Source organism: Varroa destructor, unplaced genomic scaffold (genome assembly GCF_002443255.2).
Source record: "Varroa destructor unplaced genomic scaffold, Vdes_3.0 BEIS01000004.1, whole genome shotgun sequence".
In the NCBI taxonomy this organism is placed as follows: Eukaryota; Metazoa; Arthropoda; class Arachnida; order Mesostigmata; family Varroidae; genus Varroa; species Varroa destructor.
Genome location: NW_019211457.1, coordinates 23,640,664 through 23,665,777, shown reverse-complemented (window position 1 = coordinate 23,665,777; position 25,114 = coordinate 23,640,664). Strand labels below are relative to the sequence as shown.

Below are 25,114 nucleotides of genomic sequence, written 5' to 3'. Positions count from 1 at the left end.
CTATCGTACCGTGCTATCGCGATGCCGCCCATGTGAAGGACGAGCTGTGGACGTCTTCGAGTTCACGATCTAAGTGTGTGCTCGTATTTGCCAGCCAGTGGTTGAGTCGTATAATAGTTTCCGAGCTTGTTGCGCTATCATGTCCGAAAGGAACTTTACTGAATCAAGTCATAGATGTATTCCGGATTGATCCATCGACTTGGCTTCATACAGAATATGTTTCGGCTAAGGCAGCAACAGACAACGTCATATGAAGGTTTCGAAAACGCATCGTGCATAAAACGCTCCGGGCCGTTACAGCTACTGAAAGACTAAATGATCGTTATAGATCATGTCCCACTAATGTGCGTGCGCACCTTAAGCAATGTGGAAGCTTTTTTGCAATTGGGGTAGTTGTCTACAAAGTACCCATTAGGAGGGCGCGACAAAAGACAGGCAGAATGTCAGGATCCCTAAATGATATTCTCCTTTGCCGAAATGGAACATTATACGTTTTGAAGGAAAGATGTCTGCGACGTCGACTAAGCGAATTAAACCCGGAATGCAAAGTTAACCGTCGGTACTAAAAGTATATATGTTATAGCAGGTTAATTCGTGCTTTTATCTATTACAGAAACGTGCCCCATTTTCATTCGGTGCTGGTGGTGAACAGCAGTGCTATGTCCGTATCCGATTCGGGTAGGCTTACTCGGCTAATCAGCGATCACAGCAACAGTCGGCGCTACCTGTGCAGTCTGCCTCTTGTATTGCACTCGGCGGAGATTGTTATGTTGGGTCAAGAATTAAACCCAAAATGGTCATGTCTCCGTTACACGCCACATCGTTTTTGGGTTCTAACGCCTTAAGAACAACGAAGGCACGCGATGCGGTCAGGATATGTCTGGCCAAGTTATGAGACAAGTTAACTATTTAAGATTTATTCAACCGCATGACGAGTACTTACGATATATTCTACTGGATATGCGTCATTGTTGCCGCTTAACGATATAACTCTACCTTGATACAGATAAAAGAAAGCTATTAAATTCAGTGCGTAAACCTGCGCCATCCTTGACTTGTAGGGAGAAAAGAAGATCGATTTTATGATGATGTGGTATTAACCTTTTTTACACAACGCTACATGATTCGTTTTTCTATTTATCGGTAGATAAATTAATTTGCATTTTAATGCGTACCAGTTTAGATCAGGAGTTGCGCATGAAGCCCGTGCTCTAGCTAGATCTTGCTGTTACATTCACGTTATGATAACGTTATAGTTGCAAGGAAAAGATGGAAGTTACTACAACTAGGGAACTTAAAGCTAATCCAGTCACAAGTGGTTTGTAGGACCGTAACAAATGACGCACATAACGGGTATCTTATCTCCCAAGTGTATTTGCCATCATTAGGACGCTTTTTTTCAAAACCCTGCACGTCTTCTAGGTAAGAGAACTAGTATTGAAAATAGGCTGACAGAGCTTATCGTAAGAATTCTGAATTTTCCAGCAAGTACTGCCGTCAAGCATTGCCTCAGACCAATTCATCCTCTCTGTTTCGAGTTTTACGTCTGCTATCGGCGTTAGGTTCCATTCCATCGGACAGACGGCTGGCAGGCTATCAGCCCTACGAAATGAAGTCGGACAAACTCATCTTGTGGCCGGTCGACCTTTGTTTGTTGTCACACTCCTAGTTTAAAACTAGCTTATCAATCATTGGTGATCGCAACAGTGATGCAACAGAAAAATAACATTAAATGAAGAGGCTTGAACAGAGTTTTCAATCTGCTCGAAATCGAGCAAAAGAACGGCCTGTTTGCTCTTAACTAAAGGCAAAGAAAGCTAGAGAAACTACACAATGCAGATCAAGAGATAGCTGTGGATGTACTGTGGATAGTACAAGCTGATTCGAGTCGAGCTCGCTGCAGATCGGCGACCTTATCGACATACTATCTTATATTGGGTACGCGGAAAGCTTCCAGCCGTATGCCTGAACCCTTCTCTCGCGTCTTTCATTCCTTAGTCGAACATGTCTGTGTTAATATGATCAATTTACACCGAGGAGGTCAATCGACGTCGCTATACACTTCGAGCGACGGATTTTCCAGCGACAACTGCTTCTCAATGCTTCCCATTGAGGGTAAAACACTGTTGAGGCCGCCGGAAGATTTACGCTGTACACGCAAAGAGTACGAGCGCTGAACGGACTGCTCGATATTGTTATATGAAGCTTAAAGACGGTAATTCGAATTTTCGCGGCGCATCGGGAGCGTTTGAAAATGTTTTCCAAAAACATATTCCAAATACAACAACCGTCGATCGGGTCGCTTACAGTTAACCTTGACAAAATGCTGTTGACACGCAGCTGTATTATGCTGAGTCTGGTTTCATCGATTGGATAGGTAACAGCATTCCCGATCCGGCTGGTCGACGGGTACCGCTTCTTTATTATTATTTATTTGTTTATTATTATTTATTGCATTATTTGTTTAGCGTTGCTTAGCTTCTTTATGGGCCTTTTTTTTTTTTCGGAATTATCTGGTTGTACGACCCAGTTTTGTTACAGAGTACTATTGAAGCTGCCTAGATCTTATATTCTGTAGTTCTATGTATGTTTAGAGATATATGTTGAGATCTGGGTGCCGGTGACTTACTAGTAAAACAGACCAATCGTTAGAACGTTCGACAAGTCCAAGGTTGAAATAAGCATCATCAAAAACGTCTGGAAGTTAGCTACAAAAGCCAAATAAATAAAATTCTTCATTCGAGAACGATCGGTTTGCATTGATTATATACTATAGCGATTTAAATTGCGCACACGTATGCTAGCATTTGTGATAAATTATTCATAGATATTAAAGAAATCTAGGTATTCAGTATAGACTGTTTGAAATGACTGTTTTTTTTTCTTGTCTTCACCGATAGAACACTCTCTCGTGCTTCAGATAATATTTTTTTTCAAATGTAGCTTGTATATCCTGCCATTCGGCGGTATAACTTATTCCTGCAGGGTAAGTACGAAATTGAACCGTTAGGCCACAGACAAGCGGGACGTCGGAGGAAATTTAGGATTTTGCATTACCAACCGCACCATATTACGTGGGAATATGTCGAAGCGGTAGAATCTGTACGCTAGCAAAACGGGCAAAAATGAGCCACATTTTAGAATCGAGTGGCGTATGCAATAGCACCACACCTATGTATAGCGAAAATGATGCTTGTCGTATTAGTAATAGCGATAGTGTGCTATTTGCACCAGCTATCAATTGTAGCAATAAGAAGAAGAAGAAAACGACGATCACACTATAATCCGGAAGAGGGGAAACCGTTTCATTCATGCTGCGTTCCTCTTTCGGCTGCTCCTCGCTATGGGACTCTATGCGGGCTTTGTACGCGAAGCCAGTGGTGAGTAGGTTATTAGTATGGAGGGTCGTTTAATCAGCAGAGGCGAAGCTCGACTACCAGTTCTACACGGTTTTTGCAAACATTGCCTCCTTCCTGCGTGACGCACTGTATGTGCACGCCCAATTTTCAACTAGGTTTAGTCCATTCAAAGCTTATAGCTGTTTTTTCAGGGCTCTATGAGCAACAGGTACGATTGTTTTATGAGAGTGGTATCGTTGAAATGTTTGTCGCATTTGCGGAAAACAGGGATACATTCGATGGGCAAACTCATCAATACACTTACATTTACGTTAGGACACAATAGGGTGCGCGCGTCATCGGGACAGGAGGCAGTATAGCACGATATTCCTACGGAAAAATGGAAGCGTAATGATCTCGTCTGTAAATATAGCAACAGCGGTAAGGCCTCGCTGTGTGTCCTTTACGAGTGTTGAAACAGTAGTAGCTTGTTGGGCCATGATTCAATGTCATGCTAAGGTCCTAACACGCTTAATATTCAAGTTACACTTAACGAACGAATAACTAATTTCCTATTCGTTAAACAGAAACGTAATTGATCTATTATTTTTGCATTTACGCATTTTCATTCTCACGATTGTTGTCGGTAGAGGCACCGGCTGCCTGATTAGCGATTTGTCTAGGACAGCGTGATTTAAGGGAGACAAAAGAAAAACCGTGAGTCCCATATAATTTCATCAAGAATGCATGTAGATGTATGTAAGGCTCGGAGTGAAAGCGAGTCAAGTACACATACAACATATGTCATTCTATGTGAACGGTACTTTTGGATATGCGTACATACTATTCACGTACACGACTATGCAGTGCAGCTTTGGTAAGTCTCAAATTTGTCCTGTGTGGGGGGGACAATAGATTTTTTGACAGCTAGATAACATATGTAACAGAAATTATCTCTTTTTTTTTTTACGGAATATTACGCAACAATAACGAAAATCAAAACTACTACTATACTAATACTATTTTTTAGTAGGCTGGGCAAATACGGGTCTTCGGGGTCAAATATTGAGACGTTTTGGTCTCTGCAATCAAACCAAGTACCCATCCAACTGCCCTGCATATTTCATGGTAAGCTGAACCTTAGATTAAGACCTGGAATGGTCGATGGCATAGACAAAGTAGCATAATTTCCGGATCACTGAAGCTGCTTTTCGGGTAATTTAATACTGGGCACCAGTCAAATATTACCCTGCGCGGAAATTTTGTGGTGTGTATGGACGTTAGACTGTTCGTTCACAAATTCCATGACTCATCTTGCTAGTCGTGTTGTATCGTCGTAAAAATCGTCGAAAATAGAGCAAAATACGGAATCAGATCAGTCTATGTAAGATCTTTTTTAGCTTTAGCGAAAATGAATATCGTTATGGCCATAACTTGTTTATCTTTGGCTATATTCTAAGAAACAATAAAAAATATCAAATCAACCAGTGAAGCTCTGAAGCTGATGATTTAGACCCATGAAAGAGCTGAAACGGTTGCGGGTACTATATTGTATTGTGATGATTATTTCGAACGTCTAGCTTTTAGACACCCGTTCGACTACGTAGTTGCATGGAAGCCCATAATTGATGTTTTTGACTTATGCATAACTGCATATCTTTGAACCTTAATATATATAAGACTTGGAAGATTTTCAGTTTGGTTCTATGTTTTAGCATCTACAAACTCAATGGCATCGTCAACGGTACTGAAGGCTTTGGATCTCGGACTAACGAATCCGACTGATATTGAAACCGAATAACTTTTGAACTACACGTCGCTAGCAGACGAAATTTGGCAGATAGGTACTCCACTCTTATAGACACTTGCGAAAATCAGTTGAGGAGCAATAAGCTGCGGAATAACCCAACTACTTAAAATACAAAAACTGAGTAAAAAAAAGGGTTCCCCATAAATTGGCTGCAGGTCAGTTGGAAATTCGGGCGGTGTAATCGACGTGCGGTTTGCGAAATTGTATTCAAACAAAAAAGGCACTTCTCCCATACGGTCGCCATAGGCAAGGCAATCTCTACCGCAAGCCGGAGAGGGACCAGTGAAAAAATGGTGTCGCCTTCAGAAGGAGTCGATTTCGGCGTCAGTGTTGAGTGGGTTTGAATGTAAGGTAATGGTACTACTTCTAGTGGACATCGGGAAATCTGCTGCTTTGAGATACTTGCAGAATTGAAATAATAAGTACAGTTCACTAGCTTGAGTTCCTCGAAGGACCTATAGATCGTTGGCACAGCAATGAACAGCATGCAATCTGGTTACTCAACGCCATACCTCAGTCATTTTTTTCGACCGAACAAAGAAATATTCAACGTTAGCTTCAACCCGCTTATTCTACCGATCGCCTAATTACTTTCTATGCTACAACGAAGAAAACTGGCGGGAGAGCATATACCATTATCTAATTACTTTAATAAGCTATAACTAGAGAAATTACATATGGGAACGCGAATGATAGGCGTTTGGCTATCCAGAAACCTTCAGAGCGCGTACGAGATAAATGTATAAAAATAAAGGAACGTATTTCTAACACATACTGAAAATCAACATTATAGCCCAACTAGCTTAAAGGCTATTCAATATGAAAGTCCGCTTGATTCATCTCTAAGTGCCTGGTATTACCCCATCGTGCTAATCCTAAATGCATCTATAGAAGAGGCTAACGTGTAGGAAACATCCCCAGGATATATGCAATATACAAGATTTTGCTTGTCACTAGCAAAGATAAAGGGAGGATTTTTTGCATCTACCCAGGTTCTCTTAAATCAAAAAATGTAACTTCGTCTGTAATGTTTTTCCTATTACTGTATGCCCTTACAGATGGAGCAAGTACAATTTCCTTTTAGATCTTCCAGCCACCAACAGCGGACGGTTAACCTTTTACGTATTTCAAAATAGTCTGAAGTTCTGTACACTTAGCCAACTTTCAGCAACACAACGACAAAACAAACAGATGTTAATCGAGCTGAATATTGGATCTTTCCCTAATGTTTCGCGAAGTCTACAACTTCATTGTTGTTTTTTTTTCGGGAAGTTCCATTAGGACTAACCAGTTCAAATGATTTGACCCGAGGACAAGGCGTTTCTTCACGGTCAACAGTATCTTCAGCGGCATCCACTATTAACGTGCATAGTTCAGTGGCATAGCGGGTACAATTGCTTGTTTTTCTTTCTGTTGCTGTAGATGACGCGGGAATTTCGAATTTTCAGCTGCCAAAAGTACGACGCCGCTGTACGCGTATCACGCGAGCATATTGTTATCACGTAGGGGCGAATCGCTAGTTGTGTTATGGAATTAAACAGAAATGTTTGGGATACTTCGATTAGAAAATCATTGAACAAACAGCACTTATCGACACCCGTATTTAAGCTATGACAAGTATAGATTCGTCGAGTAGGATTGACAGACTTGACTAGCTGATTACTTCAAATCACAAAGTGGAGTGCTCCCGTCTGATGACCCAAAGTGAGCTCTGCTTTAATCTGCGGTTCACATAAATTAGTTTTTCTTTTGGCGTTCGGTTGAGTCTTTTTCGTCACCTAACCCTTCTAAAATGGGCATTCGTCGAGGACGACCAAATGGTAAAATAAGCAAAGACTAAACTCCAACCGATCTACAAACAGGGTTTGGCAACTTTTGTTATGTGTCAGGAGTGTTTTTTCCAAAAATTCTAGCCACTCAAAAACTATTGAACTGCGATCATTATAAACGCCTACATATTTGTGTTGGAGTCCAAAAATCCATGTACTTAATACGGTAATGTGAGACTTCAAAGAAATGGTTAGCAGCATTCACTGCAGTTATTCTAAGAGCCAATGCGCGCATGTTCGTACATTTCAACAATGCCGAAAACAATGTAGCAATCGTTACTCACTGCTTCGGCATGCTTTACATCGACGGACGATATTTCTACGCGATTCAAACACATTATCATTTAGTAATAGTACAAGTGTGACGCACGAGTATGGACAACGGCAAAAACGGGACGAAACGACAGAAGGGCAGCTAAAAACTTCCGCCCTGATAACATCCCAAATAATTTGCCCACTTGCAAAGTCCCTAAGTTAATGATGAACTTCGGGGCTTTGCGTACTTTTGGGATGACGCTGTAGTGTCATCACATACTGTCTTTTTCTCTTTATATCAACGGACCCAGTAGTGTACTAGCAGTAATGTACTGGCTGGAAGTGGTCACTTTATTTCGCCCCGTTAAAATACGTATCCGCGCGTGCAGCAAATGTATACGAGGCCATAGTCGCACAGAGCTTGCGGTAATGCGACCGCACTAACTATCGCTACTTAAAAAGCGACAGAGGAGAGTCCTAGCTGCGGGACCATGGCGGTTACCCTTGACGACAGCGGCGTCTCTATTTTCGTTGGTCTTTCCATAGAGTTGCCTGGCCACTACTGACTCTACTTCACTTAATCTGGCGGGGTTGGAAGCCAGCGCTGGCTTGGACGAGCGGTGATGGCGCAGGGCTTATAATAGCACCATGGTTTCTCGCTGTCCTCCGAATCGTCTGCGACGCGTTGTCAAAGTAAATCATTTGTGCGAAAGTAATACCGCAGATAGCGAAAGTAAATGGTCGTTGTGCCGCGTCATGTCGAATGATTGCTCTACAGAGTTGCTGACGCTACTGAAAACAGACGGCATGCGTATTTAGATATGTCGTCGTCAGCGTTTGTCTCTGAAATAGGGCAATTTTAACGTTTAAGGAGGAACGAGGATCAACAACAGCGTTAACGGTAGCTAATATGCATACCAGCTCTAATCGAAAAGAGACAAAATATTCGAAACAAAAAAGGAAGTTACTCAATTGAGTAAGATTGATCAGATCGGACGTGAGTGACACTCACCTATAATCCCATAGGAATTATTTCCGTGATAGAAACTTCCCAGTTCGTAGCTTACTTTGTATCTTGTTTACTGCAGTAATCGCCTAAATCGCTGCTGAGTGGTCTCATAATATAAATACAGATACTTAGAAGTTGAGAAAAGGGCTTTACGTACTCGATTAAGTATTTGTTCGCGTGACCATATTTGCCACGTCAAGAACTATTAAGGCGGCTATTATCTAGACGCACATACATACGAATTGGTTTATTCACGACTTGAGCTTAACTGGTGTACTAGTAAGTTGTAAGTGAGCAATCATTGCCTAGCAAATAAAGCTTTAAAGCACTAGTGCAGGCCAGGCAAGAAGACAAACACCTGTGGGGCCATCTCAGGTAACTTGTGAAATGTGCTTCGTAACGAGCGAATCTCTGAGGGATAGTACAGGGGCATCTTAATAGACCTATTCTCAAGTTCCCTCTCAGACCAAGTCGAGACGTACGCACATTTAGGAAGCATTTTTCTAGACGTTATAGCTAATCAACAGTAGCTAATTGATTAAAACCGTTAAGTTTCTTTCGCTAAAGTTAGAATTACAACGCATTTGGTAACATAAACTATTATCATATTAGGCTGATGTATATCCTATAGTACAACTTGATCCTGTCTAGAATAACTTCCATTTATATATCACATATTAAGGAACTAAGATAATAGGTCGGAAGTAGAGGGATTCCGATAGTATACATGTATATATATATACATACGTATAAATGTTTTTTTTTTAGAAATGTATACTGCAGGAAGCGCTATAAGTAAAAAAAGAAACAATGAAAGTGTTGTTCTTCAGATATCGTAAATAAAGCCAAATTATTAACTTCTATGTGTTTTTTTCAATATTAGTGAGCGAGTGTTTTTCTGAATGACGCTTTTTGAAACAGAATTTTCTGCCGGACGAATGTATAAACACTAAACGTTATATCCGAAAAAAGAACGTCCTGGTTGCTCTCGATTTTTCAAACTGGAGGACATAGCCAACGGCAGATGATTACCAGAGGGGAGAAATTCGCAAGTTTCGTCGACCCGGTGCTTACCTCAAGTTGAACAAGGTAGTGAACTTCTCAGTAATGGAGTGGGCGGTTTCGACTGTCGTGAAAGATACATTGCTTTATAAAGATAAAATTACTACGCGCACAAATCAGATGGTAACGCGAAGAAGACAGTACAAATACGATTTATACAGAATATATACTGGATAGTGTGGAAGCGTGGATAGAACTATTAAATGTCACACTTCTCTAAGCTCTACACTATGCAGTTTCCTTCTATGTAGACAGACCTGTGTACTGAAACGTATACGAATAACTATAAAAGTTTCGGTTTTTAGCTAAATGGCCTTGTTTAACCAAGTCCTGAAATGGGCGTCACTGGCATTGTGTAATCAATGTTGCACTGACAAAAGGGATAACAACACAAAAAGGTTCAGACTGGCACTTTGATGATTGTCATTTCTCGATTAGAGTAACGTCCACTACCTAATCTTGGCATACCATAGAAATTTGTATTGCCGATTAATCTTGTGAGCTACGTTGTTTTCTTCAGGACAATAGAGAACAACAGAGACGGACCTGAAGTTCCCGAAGGGGCTCTCTAACGAAGCGCAAAGTTCTGTCGTAACAGCACTAAAATAAACATCGTGTGAGGCCTTGATCTTCACGATATTGAAGCAACTAATTGATACCATCGGGCTGCGAGTTGCCTGGCATAGTGCTACATACTACAACAAACCTAGGCTGGCTATCTCTTCGTAAGTGATATTATTAGATCACATTCAAACGACTTTAGGTCAAATAACATGTATATATGTAATAACATGTAACATAGGTAAAATGTTAACTGTTATGCAGCCATCTATGAACTTCACTTTCGTATATAACAGTTCACCTTATTTTTCGTTTGATTAGGTCTGGATTCGGCAATTACCGAATATACCGATAAAGCCGGCTTCCAGAGTGATCAGATTTTACAGATAGAGTAATGCTAAGCCACTTAGACATAGCAATGTCTGTTCGCATTGACTTCGCAACCGATCGCATGATAAATCCATCATAAATATGTATATGTGACTATTCACAGCATTTATTATTATCAATTTTCCGTCACTGTTTGGCGATTTACAGCAAAATGAAGAGGTAAGGAATGGTACCTCGGCGAAACACAAGAACGCAGAGAATGCTGGTACAATATGACGAGTAGCTAAAATGAATGAAAAGAAGCCAGTTTAATCGTCCGAACCCACGCTTCATCGGTCGACGACGGCGACAGCCAGAGTTCTTGCCGTTGCGCATTTGGACGCGGAAGAGGATAACGGGGAACTGTCGTTGACACGTGAGAGCTTCCTACCCGTTAGTCTTTGGAAAAATATAGCTAAGAAGTAATCGACTGGCTATTTACTAGATACTGTTCAAAATATAAATGCGTTTTAATTTAAAGCCGTCACTATATAGATGGTAAAGAAAAATTTGCAACATCGACCAAATTAAATAGAACCAAGGCGCCGGACTATAACTTACGATTGAATCGATGTTCTTGTATTGGTGTTCCACGTTTTTTCCGTTACGTACAGCTTCAGAGCATTACGTAGAAACTCAATTGGAGACCACCATTGTTACCGTGAGGTGAAATCCTATTCTAATCTTAAGCCTTCACTATTAACTAGGGCGCAAACGATACGATACTAATAAGTGTATCGGTCCAGTGAGCCAAAGGCCGATACGAATTCGCTCCTTACTGTATTGTTAATGGTTGTTACTATCCGCATATATGGGTGCGCATAACTTTCTTCGAATACTTACGCAGGCCTATCTCTATACAGATTTGGTAGCTGTGACAATTTATGTGTAAATCGATTATCTTGTTGAATGTTGACAGAATTGAATTCCTTCGTTAATTCCCATGACAGTCCCGCTTCGATAACATGACTCTAATTACAGTAAAAAACAACGTCACACATTCTGCTCTGTCTGTTAATTCTTTGAAAGAAACGTTTTCGACGTGAACGAGCGTGTCGACAACGTCTGTATTCATCTTGGCGAAATTCGAATTATTGGGTAGACTAGAACCGGCTCTTTGTTTGCGCCTCTACACGGATTAAGCATGAGAAAAGCAACGTTAGCGATGACGCGGCTTCAAACTGCCGTCACGAAGCCGCCTGCATTGACGACGGCCGAGCACGAAGCCCGTTGCGAATAAGGTTTCTGGATCCCGAAAGAGGAGAGCGCCGTTTCGAGGTTTTTCACGATTCGTGGCCCAAGTCCGAAGAAGGGCTCAATCGCTCTCTTGTCCTAACTACTTCTGCTGTTGGGTTTTCGGCTGGGCCTTTCGGAATCGGCACTTCTACAGGGCGGTCAAGCATAGCGAATGCATCTCAAGAAAAACACAGCCTAGTCAGACAGTTCACACGTCTGTCGAATATTTAGCAGACTTATTTGGTTCGATCGGCAGAGGGTTTGATAGGAGGAAGGTAAGAAGAAAATGTGACTAAAAGTTGGAGCGTACGACAGGTAGAACTTCGTGAGCCTGCTGAATATGGACCGAGTGTGAACAATGCCTGAAGGCTCGCGTAGCCATCTGAAAGATATTAGCTTTGATTTCCCACCCATCCATCCAATGAGCAGTTACTGACTCGCCATAGGGTGATTATTTGCAGGCTAGACTAACGCGATCAATAGCGAAGCTTCAAATAATGAATAGACGGAACAGAAGAAGTTGAAACCGGGAGCAGAAAGTGAAAAGGTTCAAGACTTCTAAATTATTTTCAGTCCCGTTTCCCGTGGGTAGATCGTCGCTTAGCTCTGGCTGTCATTTGTTATTGCGACAGCTGATACTGAACGCTATTGTCATTCACGGTTATTCCGGATGTTGTGATAGGGCTTTCCAGAACCGTCTCGTCACCAATCCGAAATCCGCGGCGCCAGCTTGACCCATCTAAATATCTACATAAACCGCTATAGTAAGTGACGGCCGCGACCGCTCGGACCTTTGAACGCGCTGCTTGGTTGGACTAGAACTAAATGTTGGTGCTGCTGCCCTTGTACGGGGGCAGTGCGACCGTAGACCGTGACGTACATACTGCGGTCGCATGCACCTGGTGGTTCTACCTTCTTCCGTTGCTATCTGAAGCCCGTTGTCACTGGGGCAGCCCACGCGTTGATCGACAAGATCAGCAATGACATCATGCGAGCAGCGCAGATTTAAGACCGTAAACTGTTGACTAACGATTGACGCTGTTGTCTTCGTGCTGACTGAATGACTAACGGACCAGAGGGGCATATTGCTGGCCAGACTGTAATGAAAAGCCGGAACAAAATGAGGCTTGGACGGGGTCAATACCCTTGTCTTTTGTGTTTTCTCAGCAAGACGTGATTTGTCTGTACCCCCCTCCCCTCCACCTATAAGATGGTGCGTCGAATGGCGGCACAAAGATTCAATAGCTTCTCGAAAATTCTCTTTGACGAGATAGACCCATCGTTGGCAGACCACCTTCCTTGTTGACTCCTCCCTCATCGCCGCCATCACTGCTGGCATCGCTGGGGAATCTACGGGAAGCTTGTCATTGCATTGATATTACAATTGTTGCCCTGATGCCATCCTTGCTCGAAGTGTTTATGCCTACTGGCTTGCTAAGAGTTACAGCTGTTGTTGTTATATTGAGCGTTTTGTCGTTCGCACTTACAATGGCGCTGCATAGCAGTTGTCGAGCGTTTCCAACTAGTAAGGGTGTTTCTCCCATATGCCCTCACCCAACGCCTTATGAGAAGTCAATGAACAGTGATTGAACCAAGGAGTTTATGGGCATCTGGATATCTATCGACGGAACTCTTTTTACAATGTTATCATAGATAGCTAAACGCCCAACACAGTCTATTGCTACGCGTTTTATCCTTTGCTGTATGTGTTCATGTTTCGGGCGTAATATGTAACAGAGGTTATAATAGATTATCAGCGATGGCACGCTTTGTTTAAGCACCCAGTAGGATCGGAAACGGAGAAATGACCTGGAAAAAGTCCAAACCATAAACAGCGTAATGGCTAAGTGTACCTGAAGACTTTTCATTCATTTAAAAAATGCGGCCGAAAAACAAAAGTCAATGTTGCGATGCCGTTCATAGCACTAATGGCTGTTTTCATTAGAATCACAGTGGCTCTAGTAGTGATTGTAGAGAAAAATGCAACGGCAAAATTATGAATCGTAAAGCGAAATGATACTGGTGACAACTTAGGCTGTCAGCAAGGGTTTGTCGCCTTTTCGGCCCCGGTTGTTTGACAAGTTGAACTTCCTTAGTCTCTATCTAATGCGCCATGTTTCAATACATATGTATCCCGTGCAAGTTTAATACCCCGTTCATACCTTGCCTGGCTGTCCGTCTGTTTCTTGGTTTGTTTGTCCGTGTCATAGATTTTGAAGATGATAACTATGGGAGGTAGTGAATAGTTCAATCGTTGTATTCGTTACTGTCATTTTACGACGCTGACGCCAATCATGTCGCGGCGGCAAGCTGCGCAGCAATACGGAACAAATACGGCAGCATCCGTAGAGCTGGCAATGTTTGGCCGCGACATTGACTGCATAATACTATATAGATGGTTCGCTTGTCGGAACCGCTACATGGAAACATATGGCGATATCGGTACGCAACTGACGTCGCGCTAGGACAAATGCCGGTAATACTAACTTGAGTTCCTATATATTGTTCCCTCTAATTGGACAATCGCTCATTTACGCTACGTACATAGACAGATGTTAACGTCTTTGGAGTGTCCGTATGACAGTACGTTTTTTCAAGGTAGTTGGCATACTGATGTGATCTCGACGCTGGCGGCATGTGCGTTAACCAAACCGTACTAGGCGTTATATTATAGTCTACGACAGCCGCTCTAGCTAATTCCGCGACCGGTGCCGGGAAAACGAAACGCGAACCCTCAGTCCTGAGGAGTCTTGATTTGTTTCCGGATCTAGCAACGATCAGTAGAACATGCTTGTATAATTGATTTTATTGTGCATGCAATAATGATGACGGCAAGGATGCAGTGGCAGTAACCACCTCAGAAGTAGACGCACGAAACTATCTCGAGCTATCTGATTTTTATGCGATTGAAAACTGTTGAAAGGATAATTAGTTAAGTAAAACAGCCGAGGAACAGAACGTGCTATAAGGATAATCAGCAATGCACAAAAAGCGCGTATACACTTACTGATTGTATTCCGAAAAGATAATGCCCACCAGACTTCTATCCAATTTCATTTAGCCTGCATCCTTTGCTGGCCTGTTTCTACATTGAATAGTAAATCAGCAAAAAAACTGGAACCATTGGCCAGCTTCCACGTCATCCCGCACGTTTCCTGCCTCGTGCGAGTAAAGCTCATGAAGCCACCTTGCTTCAAATGGCTGTATTTTCCCTTTCGGGTACTAATATCAAGGAGCTTTTCAGCGCGTCTATCTTTAGTTTTCAGGGCGAAGTTATTCAAAACTATACAAGAGGACAATAGCGGGACGAAGAAGCTAGCATAGGTAAAAAAAAAAATATATTGCCAGCATTAATTGTCGCCCTGCAATAGCATCTGCTGACAAAAACGGTTTGACCGTTTTAATAGTGACAATGTGTGTCAATAGCTCGAGTAGTAATAATCATCGTGTTTGTCTGTAGACATCGAATATTTCTAATTATTTTTCTATAATAATAAAAAAGATGGAATGATTGCGTATGGTAATGAAATGACCCATATATCTATGGGTAACACTGGGTTGGACACTTCAGAGCGGGACTACGCCCAGCCTGTTATTGGAGTGCATCCATTCCTACCCGGAGCGCAAACTCAAGTCGAATCGAGGATTGTTTTCTTGGCTAGACGGCATTATAGTCAGGAATGTTAGGCAGTATTAGAATATAGCAGGACTAGTGTCACTTTCAAGCTAATGTCTGGATGTGTTCAAATAGAGCGTCTCGAAGTTCCCTTAGAAATTTACCATGGTTCACATATTTAGTACGATAAAAATACAAATAGTGCCTAGGGTCAAAAAAAAAAAAGATACGTGTCGCGCTTACGGGAAAGTTAACGAAGTTATCGCGAATATTGGGAATGATATTGATAAAGAAGAGAGCTTTGAATCATTTGAACAGAAATCTATCTGTTCGCTAGCAAAAAAGATCGATATTCAGGTGCCATACGGGTTGATGAGATGCCGCGTTTCTCTCGCTGAGACTCTATAGGAACGCCGTGAAATCGAGCCATTTCTAAAGCAGCTGATTGCGGTTGATGAAAAGCAGATCATATGGGGGCAATATCTAAAAAAAGAAACGTGTGTTTTACGATTTGTGATAAGGTCCAGATCTACGCAAAGGAAATAATGCTTATGATGTGTTTGGTGGGACTGGAGAGAAATGGCGTATTCTAAGCTGCCGCCGCTGCTGCTGCTGCTGCTACTATTGTCGCGCTGCAAAACAATTGACTCGGACCTCCCTTATCAACAACTAACAAAGTTAGAAAAGCCATTGAAAAAAGATGACCAGAACTTGTAGACAAAAAAACGTCGTCTGGTGCCACGAAAGCGGCGAATCTCTAGCAATTCAGCAAAACTGTTAAAAATTTATATGGGAAATTTTACGTGTTCACCTTATACTCAAACTCTAGCAGCATCAAACTAGCATTTTTTTTTTTTTTTTTGTATATTGATACCTTAGCAATTTTCAATTAGGTTCAATCGAGAAAAGCAAAAATCGTTTGTGACATTTTTTTGGTCGCAGACCGTCGAAGTTCTACGGTGACGGGATTATGGTGTTATCGGAGAAATCGCCGATCAAAATGACGCATGTTTAGTTCAGTGGTATCGTTTTAATTTGAATACTCAATAAACACATTGCAAAGTGAAAGGGCTTAAAAAATAGATTTATCAAAATAACTCAAAAAGTAGTTTTTAATGCGCTTAGGTTTTTGCTACGGAGATCAATGGTCGTTTTAAAGGGGTGAATATGAATTCACTCGTTCTGATGAGCTTCAGCGCTTAAATTTTTTGACACTTTTAACCTTGTTGGCCATCGTAAATCCTAATCTTTTAGGGATTTTCGGCCTGCTATCAGGTCAAAATTTAATTCCGTTACAATTTGTTATATGAAGCATACGAGCGACACTTCAGTGGTACTATCGCTGGACGTGCGTTTCCTACTGGAACGTGATCCGCAAATAAAAGAACGAATATTGTTAAAATGGTTAGCTGAGTATTTTAAGCTGTAATCGCAGTGGATGCTGCGAACGATCTATCAGAACTGCCACCTATAAACCGCACGAATCTCGTTCAACTATCCGATACAATTTATTTATTTATTTATTTACTGTTTCGGAAAAAACGTCCGAAAAAAATGCACGGTATATGCGTATCGTAAGAGTTTCGCTATGAACTACTAATCCAGTTTTAGCGGCAAAGGTATCATCTAGAGCTGAAGATCGTCGCCTCTTTGAAGTAGCAATGCAAGTGGAATCCACCGAAGATTGTATATATGTTGAAAGTGTTCTGCGAAACAACAGTTCGTTACAAATAGAATTCTTTTTCGAACAAACAGAGGGATAATTACCCTTCAAGAGCTCAAAAAAGAAAGAACTAGCTTCTATAGGGACGAAAGCTTTTGAGTGGCACAGAACATGTATAGTACGCTCTGTCGATTCGATACGGAGCTGCTTGAAGCACGAGTGGTGAAATTGTACATAAAAATACTAGAGACGAAGAACGAACACAAGAAATTGATTCCTCATAAATTTTTAGCGTAAGACAGATGAAAAAACGTGCGGTGAATTCTCTATATCTCGAGTTATTCTCGTATCGCCGCTAGGCGTTCCATCAGACGGCAGATTCTAGAGATTATTTTCGCAGCTATACCCAGCAAAAACTATAGCTGCGGCGTACTATTGCCGTAGACGAAGAGCTTCTATAGTTGTTGTGGCCTTCAACCTCCCGATCTGATTGTAGCAACAATAGGTGTCGTTGCACTGGATCTTTGCCTAGCGCTTTCAACAGCCTAAACTTACGCACGGCACTAACAACGTGTTTGTCTTTTGTCCGACCTTCGACCTGAAGTTCTGCAGTGCTCCTAGATATTACAACCGAGGCCACCCGGTGAGCGCGCTAACACATGTACGAAAAAAACATACCATAAAATAAATGCCCTATGTTAAAGAAACAAAATTATAGGCCCAGACTCAGAGCCACAATCAGCTAAATTGTGCTTAAGTCACCTAGATCAACTAGCGAATTCTGCTGTTTACGTGGTGGAGGTAATCGACACCCTTTCGATACGCATGCATTTTCTAGGGAAACAAATAGGTTTCGGTTTGGTAGTGGTGGATCAAGACGATGTATGTCGCGCCTTGTCCGCGTGTAAGGGAAATGAACGTGCGGAAGGACCGGTGAAAAAAAAACTGAGCAAAGTTAACCCTCTCGAATAGGCCGCTTGTTAGCGAAATGTGTCTATATGGATACCTGAAAGATAACACACGCTGTTCCTTTCGATAGTCGTACGGAAGCTGTTGTTTTTACAGCGAGCCCGGGCACTGTTATGCTGCATACTCCCTATCGACTTAATCTACCGACCAAAAACGCATCTCTGGTGGGAACGTTCGTATAGATCATAGATCTCCATTGTCCAGCGAGTGATCCAGGAGCAGATTGACAGTTGGGCCGCTTTTCGTATAGCATGGGCACATAAAATCCTGTACGGCTGGATCAAAAGGAAGTCGATTAAAATGCTATTCGTATTATCATTCTTCACACAAATATCGGATGATCATTTCTATTGGACGTTGGAAAAAGCGGATCCATTACTTATCATCGATTCAATGTTCAGGAAAAACCAAATACAATTAAAATGAAATTCAGTAATAAAAAATATCATGTTTATTTTCAGTCCTAAATGCAATACACACAGATGTATTCTCGAACTTTTACTGGCCCTTTCTGGGAACACGGGCAGAAAACGACTTATCAAAGCCACAGTGACTCCTTTCGATTTATAGTTCGTACGCAATAATGTAGCAACAACGTGGCAGAACGTATGTAAAACTTTAGATGGCTATAAAATCGCCTTGTCGCAATATTGCTAATTTGATATCGTTTTAACCGTACTGTCTTTATAGAGCGCGTTATCATTAGGATTTCTGATCTGTCCCCGCGAATTGAAGACTGTAGTGCTATCAGTTAATCATTTCCACTAGGTCTGTATATACAGATTGATGTCTCATGTTGTTGGCAGATGTTCTTGGCAAATATAGCAGCGTGATATAGTACCATGTTCGTCTCCTACATCCGAGTAGCACTGCAGGACTAGTGTTGTCCTATTTCGCAATTTGAAATGCATGAATAGAAACAGCCTAACATGCAGGACACTCGACGTTTTTGTTCTTCCTGCAGAACGCCTGTATCCAAAACATTAACGAAATGGCAGCGATTGTTCCCTGCGACTGTGTGATTGTACATAGGCAATCGATGGCAACATTTTTCGCACAACCGAAAGTTCTCGCTAAGTTAATTAAAATGCAATCAACGCATCTCTCTACACCCAAATCTCAGTCGTTAGATTGAAAATGACTTACGAAAGGCAAAATTGAATATGGTGTTATGTGTAAAAAGGTTTTTCCATGGTAATCGATGGATCTTAATGAGCTGAGTAGAAATACAACACGCGTCCCTATAGCCAAATTAAAGAAAATTTGATGAGAAAATTGAGGGAAATTAATAAAATACCCATTGAGGCATTCATCTCGCCCATGTAAAAATAAGGTGAAAGTAGGTTTCGAGCTGCTTTTTGGCAGTTTCTAAGCAAATTTCTAGTTGGGACGTTGTTGCGTCTGTTGTTAACGAACACGTTAGGGAAATACTTTCTAAAATATCTCCTGCGAGTTACATCGAAATGTTAAAAACATTTCTTCTTTGACGCAAAACACCGTCTTGTTAAACATCAATAAATAGATCTTGACGAGCTGAGAGAAGCCCGTCGGAACAAAGCAAATGTTTGTGGCTTTGTTTAATATAGGATATGTAACGACCTATTATAAAAAAAAGGAAAATATGAAAAGCCTTAAACCTTTGTGAAATCCTGAGAACAGGATCAATCATAATTTAACATCATGTGTGTCATTATTTCTTATAAAGAAGGATTCAATTCTCAAGCCTCGATGCCCTAGGACCAGGCTTAATACGCTAGGCGGTTCTGTCAATGGCAGCGTAATATGCGAGCGCCCCGGCAAACATATCTGAATTGGCTGATGGACTCATTGCAGAAAAATAACAGGTTGTTTATGTTAAGTTACATTGGTGGATGTAATATCAGTAAATCAAGTATATATATATATATATATATATATATATATAAAACTTTTTTATTTCTGCATTTACTTGTTAAATCTGAATGGATTTGATAGCGTGGTCAGGTGACGCTAATCCTTGGTGGGTCTCTGAAGCTTCATCTTGGAGAAATCTGTGTGTAAGATGAAGTTTATCCGATCGACAATGTTTCCTATAGCGTTATGTTCATTTTGTTGGTCATTCTTTGCAGTCTGCTTGATAACCGTTGGGAATTCTGGGAAAAAAATTATACTGCAAAGAGGTTTACCTTTCAGACTCTACAAAACATACACGACATTAGATTTAAGGGATAGTTTTCGATGTTCCGTATTATTGCTGCGCAGCGGCGAAGTAATAATTTTCGCCCAATTGGATTATTAATAAGGAAATATAAATTATTTTTTTTAAAGTTTTACAACGCGAGTACTTATTCTGAGCTAGTAGTTTTTTTCCGCTGTTGGAAATTGTAACGCTAACTTACGACATCGTTAATTATATCTGAACTGTCTCGGCACAAAGCAACCAGATCATTCACTCCGACGAATATTTTTCCAGCTGAGAAGTTCTTTCTGTTATAAAATATAATACAACTTAAGGCAACCTGAGGACGATTCTTATCAGTGTGTTGTTTGCTGTTTTAGGTTGTACGTACGAGCGCAAAGTTAGCGTGACAATTTTTTTTATGTTTTTAAGGGTCTACATGCTTCTGGAAGTTTCTCCCATAGCAAGGCTAACTTTTTTGCAAAATTATTGATAAGGTCTTCTTTATTTCCGCATTTAATTTTAAGACAAGATGCGACAAAGTAACGAAGCTTGTATTGTAACATTTTACGAGAATCACAATTGATTAATTGTAGACGCGCAGGTCTGTAATCGAGTCGTTGCTTACTTGAGGTTAGGTATGTGTATTGGGACATGCTGATCATATGGGAAACAAAGGATAACAAATTAAGCAGACAGAATGACAGCTATGGTGTGTTATAGTTTACAAATTAAATTAGTTAGATCAACAATAAGATAGTAGCAAAGCTGTGGGTCCGTCTAGCTCTAGAGGCCTGTTTCAGACATGTGTTTCACACTAAACAACAAAAACTTTCTAGGTTTACTAATCCTTTGTCGGGACAATTCATATGAGAGTATATTTTTAATGTAGCCATTTTTATTTTGACCTCATTTCATGTCGGACGTGCCAACGGGCAACAAGGATGCCCTAAATGCCAATAGGCATATAGGATATCCTTGACTGCCATTGTGTGTTGAACCTGCCATATTTATTTATACCATTTCACGGACTGATGAGTGTTGGCATCGTTATTAACGGTCGAATTCGTTTCTCACCAGGAAGTATCTATTACATTTAAATGCTGAGACAAATGTATTACGTGCATCGTGACAGGACGAAGCCGCACTGGGTGGAGAAAAGCAGCACCGCAGCTCTTGCCTAGAGGAACTTTTTGGGTCAATATTCAAACGATAACCCATTCTAATCAGACAAGCGTATGGATAAAACGGAACGATGTATAACGTTAGCTCATGATAATACTATATCCTTTGTTCTTAATAAGTTGACCTCAACGCAGTTCCATAAAAATACAAACTGATATTTTTCTAAAGTGATGCTTTGAAATTGCAAAATAGATTTCATCAAATGTCGCTCCCACCCAACTTACCGCTTATCAGAGTACATTTTTTTTGTTATTTTACAATTATAGTATTGTATAAACTTCAATGTATGTACGTCGGCCGAGTAGAGCAGTAGAAAAGGGTACGTAATCAGAGTTGTAACAAGGATCTAAGTGGCTCGATAGGCATGTTTGTGGACGATCATGAAGCCAGATGACTATCCGCATTAGGCGACTGAAGAAACTCTAGCAAGCCTGAGGAAGAAGTAGGCCCATTACTGGTTATTCTATTGTACAGGGGCATTATTCATAGACAGCGGGGCATCTTTCATATACACTCAGTACGCGCAAGACTAGACTGGCTAGCAGTGGGGTTTTAGAGCCGAGGCACACACAATTAATTTAAAATCAAATTAAGACAGAATTCACCTATAGATCTACGACCGCTACATTGAGTTCGTAAACTCGTTGTTGAAGAAGCTCAACGTTTGGCTGCAGACAACAGAAAGATGGTAAAAATTTTCAAGTGGAATATATCGGATAACTATAACCAATCGTCGGTAGTTGCAGTGATAGCCGGAAAGCTATCATCTATTTATAATAAGAACGCGACTAAGGAAACCACGTAGCTTATAGCAGATGTGGGCGAAATGGGGGGCAATGAAACACGATTCTCGCAAGTCGTCATCCATATCGATCCAGTTTTAATAGATGTTAATTTATAGAAATGTAAAAGCTCAATGGATAATCGGTATTCCTTTGCGACTTTCGGGGCTTGTTTCATAGAGAAACACGCACATCGGTAAAAGGTTCTATTGGCATCGTACTCAATTAGCGTCAATTGAAGGAATAGATAACTTATTTTTTTGGCTATGGTGAACTTCGCGTTTCGGATGAGAAGGTAACATATATTTATTATAGTAACTAATAATTGGTTTCGATAGAGCCTATTCGTATTTAGGTTCAATTGGCTCTGGAAGTTTGCTTGGCTACCGGAGTAGTCGATCATTCCAGCATTTTTTCAGAGTCAATGGCTGTTTAGCTTATGTTTGTGACATTACCACAATTAAGACTCACTGAAAAATGGTAAAGCAGTACTACGAGGTTGACCTGTTTTTGGTAAACGCATAGTATAGCTCTGATGCTGGCGGTTAACATTAATGTTCCTTAGTTGAATATGAGAAACGTTGATGAATGTTATATAGCTTATAGATTAAAATCTATGTAAAGTTATAGTTAGCAAAAATACGTCTACCACATAACGTTATTAATAGATGAAGACTCTTGGAAAAATCTTTTATTAGATGGTATTATTAGAGGTAACTTTTATCAGATCAAACCTCGAACTCGGTTTTAATGACGTTCAATGTTAGGACCAAACGAATCACCATGGTTCCAATAAATGCCAAACTGTTAATTTAGTGTAATAGTTTAGCCAAAAATATCAAATATATAATAATTTTTTCGTTTTTTTTTCGGTACCTGACATTTTACTGGGGTTCATGTAGAAGCAGGTGGCACAGCAATGGGGAATGCGCGGCGCCAAACTGCCACTAGAATCGAGGAATATAGTACCCAGATGTCGCACGTTATAAAAACTAACAGATAAGATAAAACGCAAGCACTTGTTATAAATAACGAAATCGATTGTGGCATCGCGAGTGATAAATATACGGGCAGTTAAATTCCCAGAGCGTAGACCCTAAACTATGAGTACTACATTAAGGTACTTCTAAGCTATTCTAAAAACCATTGTTTTAACTCGGTAGCAGAACTAGTATATTCGAGATTATACATATATAAGATCGTATAAGATCCTTAAGGGCGACTGCAATGGCAAATAGTTAATGCACAATATCTAAGCAGGAACAGCTGGCAAAGTCTGAGCACTTAGTAACTGTGACTGTGGTAACATAGGAAGTTTCATCGAAATACTAATTAGTCTATATTCACTGTTCTTGCATTGACCAATATAATCCAGCACATAAATTCTCAGATAACTTAGTAATCAGCTAGTGAGTAGTTATTTCCGAGAAAATCCATGCGTTCCTCCTGTTTCTGGACTTCTGGCGTGAAAGCTAGTATTTCTATTTATCGAAAATACCCTCATACCAGGAGGTCAATTTTTCAAAGACAAATGTTAATAAAGATACATTTATGCAGTATAGTCCCTTGGAACGCACGCCTCAAGCGGTTGCTAGCATATATATATATATATATATATATATATACTCGAGGGGTAGTTTCTTTTTCTCGTAGGTCCAGGCTACCATTTCACTGAAACCTTTAAGCTACTTCTAACGAAATGTAAGTTGATGTGTTCATTTGAGATATAGTTACCGAAAGTGAACTTTTGCAAATAGGATAATTGGTCAAATTGGACTTTATTTGTTTATTCGGTAACTGTAAAACAATTTTTTGTTACAGTGGTGCGCAAATTCCGGCCAGAAAATGGAGATAGAGTGCAGGCCCGCGTAGTTATCATAGAGCACCACCTTGATCGTACAGATCAGCATTAGACAGAAATCACTAGCCACAAGTTTTTCATTAATAACCTCGTCCTCACTGCAGTGCGCACGTTTTTACAGGCCGCATTGTTATACACAAGCCCTGTTTATAGTGTTGGGAGGTTGGGGAACGGCGTGCCTCATTTAAATCGCTCATCACGAATCTGCTCGAAGAGTCTATTGCAAGTTCCTTTGACAGGTCTAAATTTCGATCCTATTTAACGACACGTGTTTTGATAACCAGCAACATAATTGTATCTTACAACTTTTTCATAATCAAATGCCTATCTCAAGCTAATGGCAATTGCTTCTTAGAGTTCACCGGAACCTCTGCGATTTTATAGGCTTCAATTCCCGGCGAAAAATATTGGCTCATTCGACATCGATTACATAAAGGGTTTCTATTCAGTTGAAAATCGATCGTTTACGCGTCTATACACAAGGGGACCTATGTGACCTTTATTCAATTAGTAATTCATTTGTGTGCAGCGCAGCTTTCCTAACGAGCGTGTTTTGATGCGAACATTAACCTTCTGCTAATCCGCTAACTCAGACTGTCCTAACGTATGTACGCTCGAAGCGCTAAAAAAAGAAACACCGTAGTCTTTGGCGATATTTCCCACCAGCTCCTCTAAAGGTTTACCCTTTTGACAGACCAGGCGAGATACAGCCTTTCCATAACTTCCAATAGCGTATAGATCAGTGACGAGGCCTAAAAATAATCTGTTCTAAAAGATACCTTCATCAAAATGCACGGAAGTTAGTTCTACTCCTTAGGCTTGCTAGTTAGATAGTTGTCATAATTGAGTACTGCCTAACGTTTGTTAGACTCAAATTAACTTTTAAAGCTCTTTACTGTGCTTAGAAGCGCTGCAGATAGCTTAGGCAGAAATTTTCCACAACCTTCGCTAACGTAAAGCTTTAATTGGCTTCCATATACAATATAAGCAGCAACTGAAGCTTTTGTTTATTTCCAAGGGGGCGTTTGGTAACACATACCAAACGTGCCGCCGGACAAAGTTTCGTTGCTTTAAATATGTATAGGCCTAGAAATACCCTTTCTTCCTATCTTGATCCCCATAATTTATGACTAAAGAAGTTTTTACCGCTTGCAGAAATATTACTGAAAAGAGCGATTTCGAAAAACATGGTGTAAAAGGATCGCTGTACTGCGGTCTTCTACGACAACGTGTAACTTGAATGTTAAGTTAGTGCTATTTTTCGAGTATCATTTTGTTTAAATGACTAATACACCATGCTAATCCATTTGTTCTGACTGAAAATTCATAACCCCTCGTTTAAAAAGCTATAACTCTAAAAAGCAACTTGATAATGTCAGATATGGAAATACGACACACGACTCCCGAGAGT

General features: G+C 40.6%; 1 long non-coding RNA gene across 7 annotated transcripts in view; it reads left to right on the top strand.

Annotated features, from left to right (window-relative positions):
• Nucleotides 1-25,114, top strand: part of LOC111250053 (uncharacterized) — a 78,783-nt gene that overhangs the window by 10,135 nt on the left and 43,534 nt on the right. For 5 of the 7 annotated variants that reach the window (XR_015326575.1, XR_015326576.1, XR_002673182.2 and 2 more), the window contains exons 2-3: nt 9,824-10,028; nt 10,402-10,609. This is a non-coding gene — a long non-coding RNA (uncharacterized LOC111250053). Of the gene's footprint in view, nt 1-9,823; nt 10,029-10,401; nt 10,627-24,858; nt 24,951-25,114 lie in introns of all 7 variants that reach the window. The other 2 variants (XR_015326573.1, XR_015326574.1) reach the window with 2 other exon arrangements.